General features: G+C 52.3%; 1 protein-coding gene across 3 annotated transcripts in view; it reads left to right on the forward strand.

Annotated features, from left to right (window-relative positions):
- TSPAN18 (tetraspanin 18) overlaps window positions 1-12,847 on the forward strand; it is a 177,707-nt gene that overhangs the window by 110,434 nt on the left and 54,426 nt on the right. For 2 of the 3 annotated variants that reach the window (XM_044259134.1, XM_044259135.1), the window contains exon 3: window positions 11,131-11,268. The exons of the other annotated variant lie outside the window; for it this stretch is intronic. The gene's annotated coding sequence lies outside the window, so the exon portion shown is untranslated. The remainder of the gene's footprint in view (window positions 1-11,130; window positions 11,269-12,847) is intronic. 3 annotated transcript variants of the gene reach the window in all.

Here is a 12,847-nt window from a genome sequence, read left to right on the forward strand (position 1 = left end):
GTTTTACCTATTCTAGATACTTTATACAGATGGAATCACGCCATAGTTGCCCTTTTGTGTCTGACTTCTTTCACCTAGCATCTTGTTTTGGAAGTTCATCCACATTATAATAATATGTATCAATACTAGCCTTCATTCCATTTTTTTGGCCGAATAATATTCCCCTGCATGGCTAGATCCCATTTACCTGTTTATCCATTCATCTCTTGTTGGACATTTGGGCTTTTGCCACCTTCTGGCTGCTGGGAACATGCGTGACAGGTCCTGTCAGTCCGTGTCTTCATTCTTTTGGGTCTATATCTAGGAGTGGGACGGCAGGGTCCTACAGTAAGGCCTTGCCGAATTTGTTGAGGATACATCGCCTCTTTGAAACTCAGTTTCTGCATCTGTGGAATGGGCATGTTAATGATACTACCTGATGCAGGGTGGATGGGAAAAGATTTGAGAGTTAAAGGACGCACGATGCCTGGGGTAGTGAGGGCTCCAGATACACGAGGGAGAGTCCGTGTTAAGGAGGGCTGATGGCTGTGGGAAGGAAGGCTTGAGGGGGCAGGGGAAACCTGCACCAGAAGGGCGCAACTCCTTTCCTGTGCTTTGGGCTCTCTGAAGTGTTTTTCCCCCCAGAATGGAGCGGACTGAGCAGGTGGCGGGTGCCCTGGGAACCAGATGTTCTTCCTGGCTCCCCTGCCCCCCCGGACCCCTGTCCCCACAGCAGAGCCCCGAGTGACTGCCTATGCGGTGTTCCCCACTTGCTGCTTATTCCTCTCTCTCTTCCTCCTCTCTGAGCCTGCTGTGGGGCTGCTCAGGCTTGGCAAGCCTCAGGGGCTCAGGAACAAATTAAAAGGTAAAAATTCCCATTCCCTGCCTGTTACCCGCCTGGCTGAGCTGCAGAGTCTGAGACATAATGGGACTTGGGGGTGGCAGGCGCGGGATGAGCCCACATCCGTGAGACTCATTTGAGAGGGAGAGAGCCCCAGGCTGGGAATGTGGGAAGGGGCTCGGGGGCTCGGGGGCTCGGGTGGCACCAGGGAGGCAGTCACCAGTGATTCCCACTTCTACCTTCTCCCAGTTGCTCCCTCCCCCAGCCACATGGCCCAGGAGACACACGAGGTAGCAGAGGGGGACCGCAAGCTTGGCCCAGGGGAGGATCCTACCATTGGGCTTTCCCACCCCTCCTCTCTGCCGTGGTATTCAGGTGCTCTTTGTCAGTGGGAGGCAAGAGCTGGGGCCCAGCAGTTACGCAGAACTGAGTTCCAATCCTAGTGCAGCTGCGTGTGAATTGCGAGTGACCTCGGGCAAAGTGTCGTCCGTCAGGTCCTCGGCTTCCTCATCTGTAAAAGGAGAGATCACAGACCCTCCCGGCTGGGTTGTGGCTGGCGTTGGATGAGATGAGGATCAAAAGTGAGTTGCACAGCGTGTCGGAAACCCTTGATGTTGATGGCAGTGGGGCGGGGGAGCAACGGTCGTGGTCAAAGGGATGGTCTCATGGTCGCTCAGTGTTTCAAATTTGACTTCTGCCTTGCAGTGACTCTCATGACGGCAGGAGCCATATCTGTCTCCTTGAGGTGCTGTCCCGTGTCCTTGGGTGGAACCCGGGTGGCTGAGGTTGTGCCACTGAATACCAAGGGGGCCTCAGAGGAGAGACCTTCATTCAGGTGCCACGCGGAGAGCAGCTCCATCGGGCCTGGCGCACAGTAGGCCGTTGGCATTGTTCGGCAGGTGGGGTCACTGTGCTCACTGCCTGGCTTGCTTGGAGACCTGACCAGGGCGGGGTGTCTCCTGCCTGGCCTGGCCAAAAGGAGCTCCTTCCCTCGTATAGGCCCGTAGACTACCTGATCCCTAATAACCCCTGTCCCTAGGGCTGAGAGAGGAAAAGGCCAATGTTCTCAACTCACTTCCTCTAGCAATGAGAAACACAGCCAAAGCCTCCGACGTTGGGGTCAGTCAAGGCCCGGGATTTTCCCCAGAGGCGGCTGTCTCCGAGTGAATGATTTATTCCCACTGTTATTTCACAAGGGATATAGAAACACATTTTGCTGGTGAGAAATGACACATTTCAGGCGGGGTGAGGGCAGTTAGGAGCCCTGATGATGCCAGACTGCTTTCCCCATGGCTCCAAGGAATGACCACTATGCACCCAGAAAACTCAAGTCAACTCCTGAGCTGCGTCTGTGTGTGGCTGTGGGGGGAGGGGTACGGAACAATCCCCCTTCGGGGCTGGGGCTGCCAGGGGCCTAGGAGGACCTCACACCATCCCACCGAGGACCAGGATGAAGGTCAGCCACTTCCCAGGGTCCCTGCCAATGGGAGGATGGCACAGATGGCCCAGGAAGCTGCGTGGTTGAGGTCTTCCCAGGACGTGATTGGAGCTATAATTATAATGCTAATAATAGCTTCCCCTTAGCGAGGCTTGCTCAGCCCCAGACGCCAGGCGGGGCTATCTCCTTGTGTCTTCTCATTTCACTCTGGGAACGAGAAGTGCCATTGTCCCCACTTTACAGATGAAGAAACTGAGGCTCTGACATCACATAGGGCGTCCAGGTCACGTAGTGAGTGATGTTTGAAATCAGCCTCGCTACCGTTGAGGGAGGCAGGGTGCTAGAGGGTGTGAGTGTGTGCCTGGGTGTGAGTGAACAGCCAGATCGTGGCGGGGGGTGGCAGGGAGAGGGCATGGGACGCCCACAGGGAATGGAAGGAAGGTCCCCTTCCCTGTTGCCTTCTTCACGTGCAGCCCGAGTGCCTGCCAGCCAGGGAGTGGCCGCCCCTGGGTCACCCTAGAGGGAAAACAATGGCATCCTGACCGTGTGTGCCCCTCCCTGCATCTATCTGGAGTGGGCATGCTTCCTGTTTTCTGTCCTGCATCCGTTGCCACCCAGAGCTCACCTGTGGTCTTGCCTTGTGGCTGAGCAGGGAGATTTATGCAAATCCCAGGCCAGAGAACTGGGAGACCCTAAGCTTCCCAGGAAACCTTTCCATTAGCTTCCAGGTAGGGGATTTCAGACTCCCAAGGGCAAAGCTTGAACTTCAGACAAAGGAGGAAAACTGAGGACACGGATGGTCCCCCTGGCCCTGTCCACGTCCACAGGCTTCTGTGGCTTCAATGCTCCCCATTGGGCCAGGCTTCTCTCCCCGCCCCCGGGCCTCTCCTCCACCCCATCTCCTCTGTCCTTTCCCTGCCAGTGCCAAGCAGAGCCTGTTTGCTGTGCCCCACACCTGTCCCTCTAGTTAAGGCTCTTGTGCCGATGCCTCGGCTGTGCCCGGGGTTTGGCGTGCCTTTCCTCCTCTTCTCCCTGACTTGTGGAACGGAACTTACCCACCCAGGTGCATGCCCCCCCCACCCGCCCCTGCCGTCTTCAGCAGCACAGCTGCCCATTCATCTACCATCCAGGTGTGACAGGCAATTGAGGCTTCAGGGAGAGAGCAGGGAGTGGTTTCGAAATTTCCCAGCCCCCGACCTCCCCCAGCTCTTGGTCAGAGGTGCTCAGCCTAACTGCGGAGACAGCGCCACACCCCCTCTGCCTGGCCCTGTGCCTGGTGCCTGACGCAGTGATTTGTACTTGAGGCTGAGGGAATGTGCGAATGAATGAATGCTCAAGGGCTATCACTTGATTGCCTTGCACTGGAACGTTTCTGCAGCGTCTTCTCCACCTGCTGATTGAGTATGGCTTGCCATGTTCTGCTCTAGGCATGGAATCTCTGAATTCCCAGGATCTGTTATCCTTCTTAATAACAAAATAGCTGACATCGGCCTGGCTCTTTCCATATGCCAGGCACTGACCGAAGTGTGCATGACACCCTCACGGTGATGGTTCCAGTAGGAGCTATGATAGCCCCATGTGACGAGGAAGAACTGAGGCCTCAGAGACGTTAAGGCATGAGCCCAAAGTCACACAGCTTAGCCAGAGGTGGAGATGGGACTGTATCACTGGGGGTCTGACTCCAGAGCCCGACGTCCTACACTGACTAAGTGATGGCTGGAGTGGCCCACACTGTTTAATATTCTGGTAACTGAAAGAGTCGATGCACGCCCAGAAGTAGCCACCCCAGCCCCCCTGTGCCTCCATGTGCCCCCCATGCGCATGGTGCACACCTCTGTCTCTGCTCTTTCTCAGACAGGCGCCGTCCCTGTCTGATGTGCGTGAGGCTCATCTCTCCAGCAGACTGCCCGCTAGCCCTGTATCTGAGCATCCTTAGATAGTCTGTTTGCTTAGCAGAATATTTACTGTGCCCTGAAAGATGGACTCTTTTTTTTTTTTTTTAGGATTTTATTTATTTATTTGAGAGAGAGAGAGTGAGAGAGAGCATGAGCAGGGGAGGTGGATAGAGAGAGAGGGAAAAGAAGCAGACTTTTCCTGCTGAGCAGGGAGCCAGATGTGACTCGATCCCAGGACCCTGGGAGCATGACCTGAGCCAAAGGCAGATGCTCAACCAACTGAGCCACCCAGGCGCCCAAGATCAACCGTTCTTAAATGTAGCTGGGTTTAGGGAGGATGTTTGTCAGGGGAAGTAGGAAGAAACCAGGATGGTGTGAACGTGAACAGTGAAGGATAAACCCCAAATCTGTGGAGACAGGTAGGCTTATGAAATGCTCTGGGACATTCCAGCTTGGTGGACATGGATGCCTTTAAAATCTAGCTAGACATTTCTTCACCTGTCACCAAAAACTTAGTTGCTTGTGCTATGCTAATGCCCTAAGAAATGAAGGAGGAACTTGGGGGCATATGTGCTCTTCTGGGGCCTAGAACACCAGAGAGGGAAGTGGACGTTGCTGCACAGGCAATGGGGAGCTACAGAAGGCTGTTGAGTGGGAGAGTGACCTGGTTTTAGCTCCACTCCTGAAGATAGGTCTTCCTTCCTAGTGGGAGATGGAATGGGGTGGGGGGAAAAGGGGGGGGGACCGGGTAAAGGCTCTGGCTGTGGGCCAGAGGAGAGGACAAAAGCTTGGATTAGGGAAATGAGACCCCTGGAGGTGGCACAGTGTGGGAAGGGGACAATGTGAGATGTTTCTAGGTAAATAGGACTGAGCTGTTGGGGTAGAGGAGGGAAAGAGAGTGGAATCCACAAACCTGACCTTTTAGAAGGCCCAATGATTGGGAGGATTAGGGGAGGGGCCATTTCTGGGTAAGTGAAAACAATCATAGCTATTTCTGAAGCCTTCTTCTGCACTGGGTCCTGTGCTAAGTGCTTTATGCCTGGTATCACATTCAGTGCTCAAGAGAAACACCGACGTAATTACTGTTATCCTCTCCATGTCACACGTGGGGAAACTGAGGCAAAGTTAACGTGACTGGTATCTCACAGCCGCTAACTGGTGAAGCTAGGATTTAGCCCCAGGCAGCTGCCAGCAGAGCCACTCAGGTCACCCCTGGCCCAGTGGCAGGGCTGCAGGAGACTGTCTTTAGTTCTGGAAAGGATGTGCATTTGCAAGCCCCCCAGGGTCGGGGGGTGGGGGGTTGCTGAGAGGAGAGGGCCAGAACGATTTAGGGTTCCCATTAAAACAGGGGTGAGCACCGTAGCAGCGCCTTGGGAAGGAGCCGGCAGCCTGTGTCATCTCCCAGTTCTGTGTGGTGGGGACATCAGCCCTGGAGATTCATGGCAGGGCAGGGGGAGGCAGAGGAGGGAGGGAAGGAAAGGAGAAAAATTGCTGCCCATTATACCTGTCCTTTGGCAAGGCCGGGTAATTAGCAAACCCTCAGCAATAAAATATTTCGTTTCGGTGTAATTGCAAAGTAATTATGTGGTATGGGTTGTGTATTAATCGTGTTGATTAATAACACTCAGGTAGTAATTAAACATCTGCTTCATAATTGCATGCGGGCCGAAACTTAACACACACACACACACACACACACACGCACGCACACACGCACACACAAGCGCACACGTGCAAACACGCACATGTGCCTGTGCCACAGGCAAAGCTCCCTGGTTCCTGTTGTGCTCATTCACGTGTGTGTGTGTGTGTGTGTGTGTGAGAAAGAGAGAGAGACAGACAGACAGAGAGAGAGAGAGAGAGACAGAGAGTGAAGCCGGGTTAAGAGCCCCCTCCCTTCTGCCACTAGACAATGAGGTCTTTGTGCCACAGCCTCCCTGGGCCTGGGGCTGTGCCACTCAGAGGCCCCCTCGGGACAGAAGCCAAGGCCCAGTGTGGGTCTTCTTTGTGGCTGAAACCAGATTCTGTGTCTGACAGTAGCCACAGGGTCTTGGTACTCCTAGCAGCAGGGAGAAAGTTCTTAGGGTACGAGCCATCAGAGCCGAGGCCAACATAACACCCAACATACCCAAAAGACCTGATTAAATGGGCTGATCCCAGGGGCTGCACTGACCAGAGCAAGATGTCAACCTGGCTACCAGGAGCCCTGGTCCTAGCTTGGCTCCTACCTCTTTTGCTGTGTGTTCTTAGGCGAGTCCCTTGCTCTCTCTGTCCCTTGGGCTCCAGGTCCGTAAAACAAAGAAAACTGAGCTCAGAGGCCTCCAAGGGCCTTTCCAGTTCTTCTGTACTCAGATTCTAATTTGGTTTGCACTAATTAGGAATCGGAGACGATTTAAATTCAATACATCGGATCCTTAGTGAGTAAACAATTGGAAATAATTCCTTCCTTTATGACTTCTCAAAGACTCACTCATGAGCAAAGAGAACCCAAGCTAAAATCAATAGCTTTTATTTTTCAGAGAGAGAAATTGCAGATTCCGCGAGCTGCTGGGCATTGCAATTCATTCTTGTATTTTAAAATTTTATGTTTATGTTTATGGACTGCCATTAGGTAATATGGATTCATCCTGAAGGTTGATTTTTTTCATTAACTTAACTCATTTTACTTATTAGTTCACATTTATAGCTCGGGTTTAATAAGCACACAGTGCAAAAGTCATAAAGCAGCCCTCCTCCTTAGCAATATTTTAAAATCAAGACTCTTCTCTGAGTCAGCCCAGGTTTATTTGCTCATAACTTGCTTCTGCTGATTTGAGGCCCAGCACCCGTGGCTGTGGCCTGTCATTTGACTCTGAGCTCTGGGGTCCTCACAGGAGAAAGGTACTACTCATTAATAAAAGCCATCGATGCTTAAATTTTAGAAAGCAAGCAGCCAACCATCACTTACCATACTCCAAGTGCTTCTCGTGTTATCTGTTTGAGTCCTACATCGTTCTAAACTGGCTTTCTGTTTTTCACTTTATAGAGAAGGAACCAGGCTCAGAGAGGTTAAAAGACCTGCCTGGGCCCCTTGAACTTCCATCCTTTCGCATCTGTTTCCACCTGCCTAGGCTCCTTCCTGCTTTTCATCTAGCTGAAGCACACCTCTGCTCTATGACCTTCGGTGGCTCCCCATTACCCTTGAGCAAAGTTCATCTTCCTGGGCCTGGCATTCAAAGACCTTACCCAGGCAACCTCTGCCTTCCCTTCCTGCCTCATCTCCCACTCCGCCCCAACAGGCAGCCTTGGCTCATGGTCCTGAATACCCAGCCCATATTTGGGTACCCCCATGCCTTTGCTCGCCCTGACCCCCTTGCCCACAGCACCCTCCTCTCATCTCCATGTATTTAAATCGACCCCCTCTTCCAGGAAGCTTTCCCCACGGCCCACACTGGGAAGGACCTCTCCTTCCTCTGAACTGTATGATGTGAGCTGTGTGATGAACCCTGCTCATCTCTGTCATCCTGGAGTCCCAGGTACACAGCAGGTACTCAATGAGCGCTTGTGTTGCTAGTGGTCCTCAGGAAACAGACCTCCTTGTGTCTTCTGCGTGGCCTCCAGGACCAGCCAGTGCAAACTCAAGGGAAAGACCCTGCCCGGGTTCTATTACCTGTCAATAGCTCTGCCTCCCTCCTTTCCTGCAAGCTTTCTTTCATCTTCCCAGATTTGTCACTTTCCTTCTAGGTCAACCATTTTCCTCTTATCTCCCATCAAAATGTCCCTGTCCTGAGCCCCCTGTACTCAGCCAATTGCTGCATGAATGGTCTTCTGGTTTCTGGCAAATGAAACCCAGATACTTTGTTAATGGCGAATCCTGGCAAAGGAAGATAGACCCCGGGGGCTGTGAACCACTCTGTATCTGGGCTCAAGATCCTCAGTTTTGCACATGGGGAAACTGAGACCCAGGAGAGGGGAACAGGGGACATACATAAAGGTGTTGGCTGGATTCTCAGTCAATGCTCCCTGGGGACTCTCTCTGACTCCCTGGGCTGTCTTGGCCACGGGAATTAAAATCACAACCGCATCGGTGGGCTCCGCACTTTACAGCTTGCATGTGCTTTCCCTGAGGTAGTTGGTCATCTCCACAGCTCAGCAGGCTTTCACTGGGGCTCAGAGAGGCAGGTTGCATGTCCTGATGACAAGGCCTATGGCTGGGGGCGGGGCGGGGCTGCAAGACAGGGCTGGCTTGCCAGCCCTCAGCTGGTGCCATCACCTGCCTGCTTCTCTACCTGCAGGAGGCGGCCCCATGTGCCTGTCTGGCTCTGTCTGCATGTCTTGTTCCCCTGGCTGGGACTGAGAGACTAAGCCAAAGGAGATGTGGGCCAAGGGCAGGAGGTGCCCCTCTCCCTGGCAACTTCCCTGGTTGCATAGAAGCCAGGGAAGGTGGCACAGGCCAGGCCAACTCACATCCTGAAGAACAGGGCTTCCTGGGCTACTGTGGGATGGCCTAGGCCTTCTGGCTGCCTGGGCCAGATGGCCCCTGGCCATGTACTGACCAGCTGGCATTGCTAGGCCTGGACCCTTCTGGAGCTGCACTTGACAGTGACTCACACACATTGACAATGTACATGCGTTCACACACTGAGCTTCCTCCCCGGGCCACAGTGGGGCCCAACCTCCAGTGCCACTGTGAGCTTATCTGTGGGTGTTTACGACACACAGGATCCTAGATTTCTCTAGTTAACATTCTATTTTAAACCAGCTAAATAGGTATCCCACAGTGATCAAGAGCTTCTGCTCTTAAATCAGCTGTGGATCAAATCTAATCTGTGCTATTTAACAGTCATGTGTCCACCAACTTACTTAACCACTCTGAGCCTCCATGTCTCATCAATAAAATTGGAATGATAGTACAGTGAGGACTAAATGAGGAACTGCACATAAAGCACTGACCCCAGGATCTTTGCATCTCGTCTCCCACTCTGCCCTGACAGGCAGCCCTGGCTCAAGGCTCCCCACTTGGGTATCCCCATGCCCTTGCTTACCCTGCCCCACTGCCCACAGCACCCTACTGTCATCTCCACACACACACACCATCTGCCCCCTCCTCCAGGAAGCCTCAGCATGTCTGCTGGGGTCTTCAGGGACATTGTCATCAGGAAGTTGCGGGGGGGCTTAGATTGGTATCTCCACCTGTGAGTTCCTAGAACTGGGCTTTAGACCTGACCCCAAGAGATTGTAAGGACTGCCTGTGGGCCCAACATCCCCTTTCACAGATGGAAAAACCAAGGCCCCACACACAAGAGTATGTACCTTAGTGCTCCCAGCAAGTTTGAGTGGCATCGGGACTGGAACCCATGACTCTTGTCTGCAAATCCTGGGTGGGAGCTGGGAGGTCCTATGTGGCTGCCTCCTCCTGGGAGCGACCCCCTGCCAGGGGTCTGTTAATTGAGTGGGTGGTCTGCTTCTTTCAGCATGTTTGATGGAGTATGGGTTGGGGTGGGAATGAAAGCTGGAAGCTGGGGGTCCCCCAGATGAGCCTCTTCATCAAATGTGTGCAGGGAAGAGGCCCAGAGAGACTGAGACACAGCCATGATCCCAATGGGGGGCTGAAGCCAGGACCACAGGCACTGTGGGGGGAGCCCCAAGGAAGGTACCACTGCATAGCATGCTGCTCAAGCAGTCTCTGTCATCCCCTCTTCCCTGAAGCCTTTTATTTATTTTTCTATCTCACCCTTCTGCAAAAAGCTGAGAATGCCACCCCTCCTGGGAAATTCACTCCCACACCCCTCAACCCTCCCCAGTGGGTAGCATTAGCACTCACTGGCTCGCAGAGTGTGCTAATGACATTTGCATTTTGCTGGCTGTTGAAATGTGGGCTAGGGTGTGGGGATCCCATGGGCAGGTGGGGCCTTTGCAGCCTCCAGGGAGGGGCTGGTAGGCTGGTCTGGGGACCCATGCTGGTCCAGGAGAGGCAGAGAAGGGGAAGCAAGGTCAGGGGTGGGGGAGAGGGAACGAATGGCTGGTTGAATGGAGAGATTTTTGCCTAAAGACTTGCCAAAGACACAGAGCAGCTCCCGGTCCAGTGCTCCACCTCCCCCTGCAGGCGCTCACAGTATCCTCCTCTGCATCACATCCCCAACATCTATTGAGTGAAGGCTCTGCTGTGGGCTTCACAGACTTAAGAAAGTCATTTTTGACTGCCTGCAATCCTTGAAGAGAGATGCTATTATTATCCCCGCTTTATAGACGAGGAGACTGATGCTCTGAGAGGACCCCTGACTTACCCAGGTCCACTTCTGGAAAAAAATGGCCCCAGCATGTGGCGATGATCTACCTGCCTCCAAAGACCATGCTTCTGGCCACTGAGGGCACCACCTCTTCCTCCTTGTCTGGGTTTGGATACACCCGGGAAACAATTCTTGGCTCTCATTCGTGACCACCACCCACCTGATAGCTTGCAGCAGACCGCTGTCTTGTGCCCAGGGTATTCCAGGGGGACCCCTGTTTCTGGATGTCAGTTTCCTCATTGGAAAAATGAAGCCATTGGTCTGGCTGGCTGGAACATCTCAAGAATGCATTTTCCCATGAGGAAGGATCTTTCCTCCAATGCACTCATACTCTCGTGGAGTTTCCACCCACTCACTTCAACATATACATTCATGTTTTCCATCAAAGCAAACCGTGAACATTTGTCGAGCTTCCCCACTCTGCAAAGGGCACTGTGCTAGACACGGTGGGTGTGATGCTTATGTATTTTTATTCAGGGCGTACACACACAGGCATATGCATATCTATGAGTTTCCAAGCAAGTTCAGCTGGGACCTCTATCCTGATGCATGGCCCCAGGTTCCTGCCATCTTTGCCCCACCACGTGGCCCCCTTGGGGCCCAGAGAGCATCTCAAACAGAAAGCACACACCCACCCCGGGGCAACATGAGCCAGTGAGGTCTGCCCCCAACCCAGCAGTTAATGGCTGATCTGCTTCTCTGCAACAGGTGGGCATCTCCTGGACGGCCCAAGCTGGCAGTGGCCAGGCCATCTGACACCATCATCAGAGTGACTTGAAACCTTTGACTAGGGCACCTAGAAACAGGCTTGATCCTTTTCCAGACCTCTCAACACCGGACACTCAGGTAAGGGAGTTCGGGCTTGTTCAGCATGGGGTTCTGTGACTGTGTCTGTTGTCAGTGTTGCTAAGAGAAATATCAGCAGGGCACCTGTTGTCCTTTATCACAGTGGTCTCTTTCATACCCTTCATTAGCAGGAGAGTCCAGGGGTTTAGGCTCTAAAGTCTAGCAGACCTGGGTTCAAGTCCTGGAACCATCAATTACTAGCTATGTGACCTTGGGCAGGTTCCTCAGCCTTTCTGTGTCTCAGGTTCCTTGTCTGTCAAACAAGGAAGCAACAGCACCCACCTTCTGGGTTTGTGGTGAAGATAAAATAAGGTTATAGGCGGAAAAGGCTTAGAATAAGACGGACATGTACTAAGCTCGGAATGCAAGAAATGCTAACTGTTACTAATCGTAATTCATTCCTTCTAATGTTGATGGTCTGTCTCCTGCCCTAGAAGGTGAAGTCCATGAGGGCAAGGGCTCATCTACCTAATTCTTAGTTGAATCTCCAGATCCCAGCATGGTTAACTGGCTTTGATCTGTTGAATGAATGACAGTGCGAAGATGCCTTGCCTGTTTAATACAGAACCTTCAGGACAGTCCTTGAAGGTCCTTGCATGAGTCTGGACATGGGTTTGATTGTGTGTGACAAAACCCCCAAATAATAGTCCTTTCAATAAGAGAGATGTTGATTTTTCTCTAAGTAAAAATATGAGCTAGGAGGATTTTTCCTCAGAGAAACGTTAGGTTCCCAGCTTTCTGTACCTTGGGGCTTCACTATCGCTGGTCTACATGATCCATGATGGCTCAGGACAGCCTCTCCATTCTACTCAGCAAGGAGGAAACCAGAAGAGGAGAGGATGCCACTTCCTTTAAGAGGGTGCATACGTCACTTGCATCCATGCTCCATTGGCCAGAACAGTCACATGGCCCACTTAGCTGCAAGGGATGCTGGGAATTATAGTCTTCATTCTGGGTGGCTGTCTGCTCAATTGTGACTCTATTTCGAAGGAAGAAGGGGAAAATGGACACTGAGGGACCCTCTGCCTTGATCCACCCCTTTATTTACCCTTCCTCCCTGCTTCCTCCCTCTGGCAACCAGTGATTATTTTACCATCCCCATACTTTTGCCTTTTCCAGAACGTCATATAATTGGAATCACAAAGTAGGTAGTCTTTTCAGACTGGCTTCTTTCACTTAGCAACGTGCCTTTAAATTTCCTCCATGTCTGGGGTGCCTGGGTGGCTCAGTTGGTTAAGTGTCTGCCTTGGGCTCAGGTCATGATCCCAGAGTCCTGGGATCAAGCCCTGATTGTGTGTGTGGGGGGGGGCTGCTCAGCAGGGAGTCTGCTTCCCTCTCCCTCTGCTTCTCCCCTCTGCTCCTGCTTTCTCCCTTAAATAAACAAAGTCATTAATTAAAAAATTATTTAGAAAATTAAAATTTAAAAAATATATCTTCCATGTCTTTTGATGGCTTGATGGCTCATTTCTTTTTATTTTAACATTCCATTGGCTTCTTACCGACCCATTCACTCCTTGAAGGATATCTTGGTGGCTCCCGATTTTAGGTGATTGGGACTGAAGGTGCTCTGAAGTCTCCT

Source organism: Neovison vison, chromosome 7 (assembly GCF_020171115.1).
Source record: "Neovison vison isolate M4711 chromosome 7, ASM_NN_V1, whole genome shotgun sequence".
In the NCBI taxonomy this organism is placed as follows: Eukaryota; Metazoa; Chordata; class Mammalia; order Carnivora; family Mustelidae; genus Neogale; species Neogale vison.